The sequence below is a fragment of the Procambarus clarkii genome, unplaced genomic scaffold, assembly GCF_040958095.1.
Source record: "Procambarus clarkii isolate CNS0578487 unplaced genomic scaffold, FALCON_Pclarkii_2.0 HiC_scaffold_109, whole genome shotgun sequence".
NCBI lineage: Eukaryota > Metazoa > Arthropoda > Malacostraca > Decapoda > Cambaridae > Procambarus > Procambarus clarkii.
The window spans coordinates 325,223-335,224 of NW_027189142.1; the positions used below are offsets into that span (position 1 = coordinate 325,223).

Here is a 10,002-nt window from a genome sequence, read left to right on the forward strand (position 1 = left end):
CCTACAATTCAATCATTCAAAAAATACATAATTTACATCATGCCTTTTCATAGAACAGACAATAAGATTTGAGACAATAAGAACTTTAGTTTTATAACTAAAGTTGCACAATTATACCAACTCTATGGTGGCTGGGTGGTAAGGTGTGTGGCTGGTGTTTTGGAAGTCGCGAGTTCAAACGACCCAATGGGAGTACTTTTTTTTTTTTTTTATGCCATACAATCTTCCTAGTACTATTATGTAGGTGTGTGTGTGTGTGTTTTTATTCATTCTTTGGTTTTATAGATGACATACATATTGACTCCTTTTACCGGTCCTTAATTAGGCTCTGGGGAAGCAATGGTGGTGGTGGTGGTGGTGGTGCATTTAAAACTAAACCAAAAATCACCAGTTCTGGACGCGTCAAATATCATATCCGCTTAATGTGTCTACAACCTAATTACTTAAAACTACACTATTTAATTCATTCATATCACGTGCATATTGGTCATTATGCTCATACAACCGACATAACAATTTATTTTCATTATTAGAATCATACATTTCATCAAGTAATACAGATACAAAGAGATTTTCTTTCTGAGAAGACCGTTAGTATTGGCTGGCTGGCAGGCAGGCAGGCAGGCATTTGAGGGTTATTATTTCGCCTGTTGATTGGGGGGAGGGTTGATGTGTTAGGGGGTTTTCGGTTAGGTGTGGTGGTGGTGATTGGTGGTGATTGGTGGTGGTGGTGATTGGTGGTGATTGGTGGTGAGTAGTGGTGGTGGTGGTGGTGGTGGTGGTAGTAGGTGGGAGGGGGGGGGGGGGGAAGGGGAATGATGGTCTGTGGATTCCTTCTCCGTACCCCTTACATATAAGCAAAAACATGCCTTCCTGTGGGTATAGAAACATTAACACAAATTATATCAGTAACTGATATTGTAGCCTTTTAAACAGAAAAGATTTGTACATACAAATACTTTTAAATTATCATTTATTTGTGGAAATGGCATTTACGTCATTAAATTGATACCTCAGCATCAAGTGTCCTGCAGTGGTCCAGTGGTAAAGTGTATATAAGTGATGCGTATTCTTGGAGTTGCGAGTTCAAACCCGGATTAAGCTATATATATATATATATATATATATATATATATATATATATATATATATATATATATATATATATATATATATATATATACAACATGTTTTGTTTTGGTTGTTTGTTTTTGTATAAAGCCTCACACACTATATTAAGCGAGTTTGTTTTAAACATGACATACATATTAATTCATTTTACCAGGCCTTATTCCACACAACTCCGTGAATTTCCCGTGGAGCCAGCCAGCCAGCCAGCCATTCAAACAAAAACAAACGAAACAAAACAAAACAAAACAAAAAACATTATTGCCAACAGCATTTGGTGTTCCCAGGCGGTCACCCATCCAAGTACTAACCAAACCCAACGTTGCTTAACTTCGCTGATCGGACGAGAAGCGGTGTTCTCAACGTGGTATGGCCGTTGGCATGAGACTGCCTACACATTGTGGCTAATAACCAACTCTTTTTAGTCATCACGGCAGGATACGGACCTTCTTGTGGTGTCTTAATGGTAATTGTATCCTAACATATTTTTGTCTCCTTGGCATGGATATTTAACATCGTTTATTCAGTCTTGGGTTTATGTTCTTTCGCCATTTACAGACATTTTACATCTACCTACTTCCTCAGCCTACCCTGCCAATTTCTAATGAATTTGTGGATTTTCTTTTGTAATACATACATGTGTGTGCTCATCTGCTCTTCAGTTTTTATGATATTTGTCTCATCTGTCCTGCTTTATGATACTTTTACAAAGAACATGAACAAATGCTTCTATTTTAGAGAAGATATGGGATCCAGGTTTCGGAGCCGTAAAACCAACCGTCGTGATTGGTGGACGAGTTGCCAGGTTGCAGCTTCTGTACCGTGCCGGCACATAAATAGGTTCGGCTCAAGCGGCGGCAGCATCATTCCCCCGTGACTGTCTGAGCGTCTCTCATCACCTTGGTTATCTCATCATCATCATGGTAGAAGCAAAGCCTACCAAGAAGGCTGCGGCTGCTGCTGCTGTGGTGGCCACCACCAGGAAACCTCGCGTCCAGGTTGCTCACCCGAAAACTAGTCAAATGGTTCTAGCCGCGGTCGCAGCACTCAAAGACCGTAAGGGCTCGTCTCTACAAGCAATCAAGAAGTACGTTGTTGCCAACAACAAAGTCGAGGCTGCCAAGATCGCCATTTACATCCGAAGATTTCTCAAGAAAGCAGTGGCTGACGGCATTCTTGTTCAGACCAAGGGAAGTGGAGCTAGTGGATCATTCAAGCTGGCCGTAGCAGAGAAGAGGGCCGTTCTAACTCCCAAGAAAGCCACCACAACCAAGAAACCATCTACAGCAGCAAAGAAGGCCGTGGTAACTCCCAAGAAAGCCGCCACAAGCAACAAACCACCTACAGCCTTGAAAAAGAAGCAGCAGCAGCAGCAGCTTGTTGTTGGGAACAAAAAGCCCAAAATAAAGAGAGCTTCAAAATCTCCCAAACCACCCAAGGCAAAGAAAGCTGTCAAGAAAACAACAAAGGCAAAATAAACGACGACATGCAAGCAGCATGAATACACATGACAATAAACATCCAGGCCTCCCCCCTCAGTGGAGGGGCCTCATATGATTCCAAAAAGAGTTTAGTTTTGTAGACAAATAAATCATTACTTTTGGGGTAGATTTACTCTGTATATTATATATATATATATATATATATATATATATATATATATATATATATATATATATATATATATATATATATATATATATATATATATACACACATACATGGGTGAGGTGATATGGTACCAAAGTTTTTGGTGAGGTGATTGACATTTACACAAGATAAAACACGAACCAATGGGAATAAAAACATAAGAATGGAAGTAACTGCAGAAGGCCTATTGGCCCATAACACAAGCACTTCCTCTTGATGCTTCTATATTGGTTCGGAGTCTTGAAGCTATAATATATATATATATATATATATATATATATATATATATATATATATATATATATATATATATATATATATATATATATATATATATATATATATATGCACACAAAACTAAATAGTCTTGTTAGACAAATTGCCCCTATTAGAGGCAAGTTGACTAACAAGCCGAATGACTGCAATTGTTTTGAATTTGAGTTAAATCTAACATAGAAATGTAATCAAACCTAACCTAACCTATGCTAACCCAAGCTAAGCTAACCTAACCTAACCTAAGCTAACCCAAGCTAAGCTAAGCTAACCTAACCTAACCTAACCTAACCTAACCTAAGCTAAGCTAACCTAACCTAACCTAACCTAACCTAACCTAACCCAGCAATTCATGATCTTAATATAATACTGTTAATTGGATAAACCAATTTGGAAAGAAATGTTCGAAAATAACAAAATTAACTGTGCTTGTTAGGAAAATTGGGCCTTGCATACTTGTCCCAATAGTGTGGTTCTCGCTTTTAGGTACGACATAAACGTATACCTAAGTTGAGAGAGAAAAAGATTCGCACTCAAACATGCATATCGATTGCCAGTCCTGAATTCTGGGTAGATATTCGTGTCCTCCCTTTTCATTTACCATCATTTGGATACTATCAAAACAGCTCTGAGAAGGATAAAATGAATAAAACGGGTAGCTCACTCATGTAAAAAGGAAGAGTTGGGAAAGATCTCTCTCTCTCTCTCTCTCTCCCCCTCACCCCCCCCCCCCACCAATGATCCTGCTCTGCTAGTATATAACGTAACAAACCTTCCCCCCCCCCCCTCCCTCCCCAATCAGAGTCCCTTTAAGCATGCGAGGATAAAAAATAGATTTCATAAGACCCAATGTGCTAGCTGATATCAAAACAATTTATGTTATCGTCTATTAAGCCCTTCAGTAAAAAAGTATAGGGACCTAATTAGGTCCCGTTTTGAGGTGGTGGTGGGTGGAATCGATGGATTAGCCAAGCTCTTATCCGCCGAATCCGTAGAGGGTACGACCCTGGCGCTTCAGAGCGTACACCACGTCCATGGCAGTGACGGTCTTCCTCTTGGCGTGTTCCGTGTAGGTTACAGCATCACGGATGACGTTCTCGAGGAACACCTTCAGGACGCCACGGGTCTCTTCGTAGATGAGACCCGAAATACGCTTCACGCCGCCACGACGAGCTAAGCGACGAATAGCGGGCTTGGTGATGCCCTGGATGTTGTCACGTAGCACCTTACGATGACGCTTGGCGCCACCCTTTCCGAGTCCCTTGCCTCCCTTGCCGCGTCCAGTCATGGTGTTGAAGTTGTGTGAATCGAATTGACGAATGCCCGCACGATTTCCCGACTATATCCCATCAAGCGGACGTACTAGTAGCATTGCAACTCCTGCCTGCCCTTACTTTACGCTTGTGGTCGAGTAGACACGGCTTTCTCACAACGCTTTCAAAACTGCAGTTGCCTACTCGTCTGTTTCACGTCCCTGTGAAATGACTTTTGCACAAATCCAAAAAATAGAGCAAAATCAGCGATAATAGTGATTGAGGTGAGCCGCCTGTTGGCTGCAGCCAGAGGAAGGAGGGGAGGGGCAACGGGGTGACGTAGGCGAGTCGAGCAGCCAATGGCGCTCGAGCAAGCGCCTCGAGACGGCGTATATAAGCAAAAATTTTTCGGCGCCGGCCATCACAAACCACAGTTGTTCACCATGGCTCGCACCAAGCAGACTGCTCGCAAGTCCACGGGAGGCAAGGCTCCTCGTAAGCAGCTGGCCACCAAGGCAGCACGCAAGTCTGCTCCTGCCACAGGGGGTGTGAAGAAGCCTCACCGTTACAGGCCCGGAACGGTCGCCCTGCGTGAGATCCGTCGTTACCAGAAGAGCACCGAGTTGCTCATCAGGAAACTTCCCTTCCAGCGTCTGGTGCGCGAGATTGCCCAGGACTTCAAGACCGATCTTCGCTTCCAGTCGTCTGCCGTCATGGCTTTACAGGAGGCATCCGAGGCTTACCTGGTCGGTCTCTTCGAGGACACTAACCTCTGTGCCATCCACGCCAAGCGTGTCACCATCATGCCAAAGGACATTCAGCTTGCTCGCCGTATCCGTGGAGAGCGTGCATAAGCTAAATCGACCACCCTAGTATACACCAAACTCGGCCCTTCTCAGGGCCAAAATATCCTTCTAAGGAGATTTCAGACATTCCTAGCATAATTTAGGTGTCATACATACATGTGATATCAATAAATCAAGTCATTTGTAGTACAACCTGTTCTCTTACAAACAAAACGCCGTCGCTTTTCACTCTTATGCACTGTCAAGGATCACCCCCCCCCCCCCCAAAATAAAAATTGTCATACTGTACTAGAAATAAAAGCAGCTTGTATAAGTGACATATACTGTCCAGTCCTGTTTTATTCTGTTTTCGGTCCTCTGGCTTAATCTGTTAAGTTAGGAGATGACATTTTAAATTAACCGTTTTCTTGACATTTTCAAACCTAAGAGGGTGGCCTGCATAGTAATCCTAATGTGGAACATAACAATGAATCTCTAATCTCTAGAAAAAAGATACCGAGTGCTTATATGTGTTGAGAGAGAGAGAGAGAGAGAGAGAGAGAGAGAGAGAGAGAGAGAGAGAGAGAGAGAGAGAGAGAGAGAGAGAGAGAGAGAGAGAGAGAGACACACAGACAGACAGACAAGACAGACAAGACAGACAGACAGACAGACAGACAGACAGACAGACAGACAGACAGACAGACAGACAGACAGGCAGGCAGGCAGGCAGACAGACAGACAGACAGACAGACAGACAGACAGACACTGAGAGAGAGAAACACACACAGACAGTTTCATAAATATTCTCATTTTATAGCTATTTGCTTTCAGTGACAGAGGTTTTTGTTATAATAGTATTGGTGTCTAACACTCACAATCTCTTTAGAAATTAAAGTGTGGCTCCAATGGAGCCGAGTTTGTTGGTTTGAGGCCAAGCCACCACCACAGGGCAGTAAGTAAGCCGTTTACTTGGAGGAGGTGTACTTGGTGACGGCCTTAGTGCCCTCAGAGACGGCGTGCTTGGCCAGTTCTCCGGGCAACAGGAGCCTTACAGCCGTCTGGATCTCCCGACTGGTAATGGTGGAACGCTTGTTGTAGTGGGCCAGGCGAGAAGCCTCGGCGGCGATGCGCTCGAAGATGTCGTTCACGAACGAGTTCATGATCGACATGGCTTTGGAAGAGATACCAGTGTCGGGGTGGACCTGCTTCAGCACTTTGTAGATGTAGATGCTGTAGCTCTCCTTCCTCCTGCGCTTCTTTTTCTTATCGCCCTTGGCAATGGCCTTCTGGGCCTTTCCGGCCTTCTTGGCAGCCTTTCCAGATGCCTTGGGTGGCATGATGATGCTCGTGCTGGCTGGCGTTGCGATACAATAATGAACTTTTGCGCGAGGCGAGCTTTCCTTTTATATCCCGCTCGCGACTCAGCTCAGAGCGGGTCGCGTGGCGGAGCGCGCTGATTGGTCAGTGGCGGGCTCCCTTGATCCTGAGCGGGGTATATAACACGAAGCTCGATCTGCGGGGCGGCATAAAACCACCACAAACCCACAACAGCAGCAGCAATGTCAGGACGCGGCAAGGGAGGCAAAGTGAAGGGCAAGTCAAAGTCTCGCTCCAGCAGGGCCGGACTTCAGTTCCCCGTGGGCAGAATTCACCGTCTGCTGCGTAAGGGCAACTACGCCGAACGCGTCGGTGCTGGCGCTCCTGTCTACCTGGCAGCCGTCATGGAATACCTCGCTGCCGAAGTTCTGGAGCTCGCCGGTAACGCCGCACGTGACAACAAGAAGACCCGTATCATCCCACGTCACTTGCAGTTGGCCATCCGCAACGACGAAGAACTCAACAAACTTCTGTCTGGCGTAACCATTGCACAGGGAGGTGTTCTTCCAAACATTCAGGCAGTTCTTTTGCCAAAGAAGACAGAGAAGAAGTAAGCACTTCTGCCACCCACCACGACAAATACCATAACCAGGCTCCATCCGGAGCCACACACACTTTAATAGAGAGATTCAAGTAGACAATCAACTTTCAAACATTAATAATAACATTTATATTGATTTCATTTGGAATGTGTACATAACAAACAAACAAACAAAACAAAATTATAGGGGATATTCAGCATCACTTGGAATATTAACCAATCATATAAATCCAATATATATTTTATATTTTACTTTAAGCGAGGAATTCATATTCTATCAATTTTTAATCATACAAATGAACAAAAGCAATTCTTCACTAGACGTAACTGAATGAATAAATGATCAAGGTTTTAATGTGTTTCATGAATAATATATATATATATATATATATATATATATATATATATATATATATATATATATATATATATATATATATATATATATATATATATAATATAATATAATATATTATAATACTTGTGAACCAGAATATGTTTGAGCAGCAGCGATCGTGCCATTGGCCGAAGTGCAACAATTCAAATAATTTAAAGGGCCTGCTCGGGTATATAAGAGAGGCTGGGAGACTGGGGCCGGTGGTGGGTGATGGGTGATGAGTGATGGTGTGGTGTGGTGTGGTGTTGTTAAGAGTTGATTTACGGCCAGCCAGCCAGCTGCAGCCAAGGCAGGGCAGGGCAAGGCAAGGCAAGGCAAGGCAAGGCAAGGCAATAACAGGACAGGACAGCCAAGGCAAGGCAAGGCAAGGCAAGGCAAGCAGGCGGGCGGGCGGGCGGGCGGGCGGGCGGGCGGGCGGGCGGGCGGGCGGGCGGGCGGGCAGCCAGCCAGCCAGCCAGCCAGCCAGCCAGCCAGCCAGCCAGCCAGCCAGGCAGGCAGGCAGGCAGGCAGGCAGGCAGGCAGGCAGGCAGCCAGGCAGCCAGCCAGTCAGCCAACCAGCCAGCCAGCCAGCCAGCCAGCCAGGCAGGCAGGCAGCCAGCCAGCCAGCCACTCCCACTTTGTATTTATATGCATTCAATTTATATTCAAACATTATATATGTTAAGGGCCTAGTTTTAGTGTTTATTTTAAAAATGACAAACATCGAGTCGTTTTACCAGTCCTTTAGCGTTAACGGTGATGCATTTTAAAACTGAACAGAAATCACCTTTTCTGGATATATCAAATATCGAATCCGCTTAATGTGCCTACAATTCAATCATTCAAAAAATACATAATTTACATCATGCCTTTTCATAGAACAGACAATAAGATTTGAGACAATAAGAACTTTACTTTTATAACTAAAGTTGCACAATTATACCAACTCTATGGTGGCTGGGTGGTAAGGTGTGTGGCTGGTGTTTTGGAAGTCGCGAGTTCAAACGACCCAATGGGAGTACTTTTTTTTTTTTTTATGCCATACAATCTTCCTAGTACTATTATGTAGGTGTGTGTGTGTGTGTGTTTTTATTCATTCTTTGGTTTTATAGATGACATACATATTGACTCCTTTTACCGGTCCTTAATTAGGCTCTGGGGAAGCAATGGTGGTGGTGGTGGTGTGCATTTAAAACTAAACCAAAAATCACCAGTTCTGGACGCGTCAAATATCATATCCGCTTAATGTGTCTACAACCTAATTACTTAAAACTACACTATTTAATTCATTCATATCACTGTGCATATTGGTCATTATGCTCATACAACCGACATAACAATTTATTTTCATTATTAGAATCATACATTTCATCAAGTAATACAGATACAAAGAGATTTTCTTTCTGAGAAGACCGTTAGTATTGGCTGGCTGGCAGGCAGGCAGGCAGGCATTTGAGGGTTATTATTTCGCCTGTTGATTGGGGGGAGGGTTGATGTGTTAGGGGGTTTTCGGTTAGGTGTGGTGGTGGTGATTGGTGGTGATTGGTGGTGATTGGTGGTGGTGGTGATTGGTGGTGAGTAGTGGTGGTGGTGAGTAGTGGTGGTGGTGGTGGTGGTGGTAGTAGGTGGGAGGGGGGGGGGGGAAGGGGAATGATGGTCTGTGGATTCCTTCTCCGTACCCCTTACATATAAGCAAAAACATGCCTTCCTGTGGGTATAGAAACATTAACACAAATTATATCAGTAACTGATATTGTAGCCTTTTAAACAGAAAAGATTTGTACATACAAATACTTTTAAATTATCATTTATTTGTGGAAATGGCATTTACGTCATTAAATTGATACCTCAGCATCAAGTGTCCTGCAGTGGTCCAGTGGTAAAGTGTATATAAGTGATGCGTATTCTTGGAGTTGCGAGTTCAAACCCGGATTAAGCTATATATATATATATATATATATATATATATATATATATATATATATATATATATATATATATATATATACAACATGTTTTGTTTTGGTTGTTTGTTTTTGTATAAAGCCTCACACACTATATTAAGCGAGTTTGTTTTAAACATGACATACATATTAATTCATTTTACCAGGCCTTATTCCACACAACTCCGTGAATTTCCCGTGGAGCCAGCCAGCCAGCCAGCCATTCAAACAAAAACAAACGAAACAAAACAAAACAAAACAAAAAACATTATTGCCAACAGCATTTGGTGTTCCCAGGCGGTCACCCATCCAAGTACTAACCAAACCCAACGTTGCTTAACTTCGCTGATCGGACGAGAAGCGGTGTTCTCAACGTGGTATGGCCGTTGGCATGAGACTGCCTACACATTGTGGCTAATAACCAACTCTTTTTAGTCATCACGGCAGGATACGGACCTTCTTGTGGTGTCTTAATGGTAATTGTATCCTAACATATTTTTGTCTCCTTGGCATGGATATTTAACATCGTTTATTCAGTCTTGGGTTTATGTTCTTTCGCCATTTACAGACATTTTACATCTACCTACTTCCTCAGCCTACCCTGCCAATTTCTAATGAATTTGTGGATTTTCTTTTGTAATACATACATGTGTGTGCTCATCTGCTCTTCAGTTTT

At 43.2% G+C, this 10,002-nt stretch overlaps 2 non-coding genes across 2 annotated transcripts; both read right to left on the reverse strand.

Annotated features, from left to right (window-relative positions):
• Positions 1-1,390: 1,390 nt before the first annotated feature.
• Positions 1,391-1,509, reverse strand: LOC138360389 (5S ribosomal RNA). The gene has a single exon (XR_011226337.1). It is a non-coding gene; the product is annotated as a 5S ribosomal RNA (ribosomal RNA).
• Positions 1,510-9,598: 8,089 nt separating this feature from the next.
• LOC138360390 (5S ribosomal RNA) lies at positions 9,599-9,717 on the reverse strand. The gene has a single exon (XR_011226338.1). It is a non-coding gene; the product is annotated as a 5S ribosomal RNA (ribosomal RNA).
• Positions 9,718-10,002: the final 285 nt, after the last annotated feature.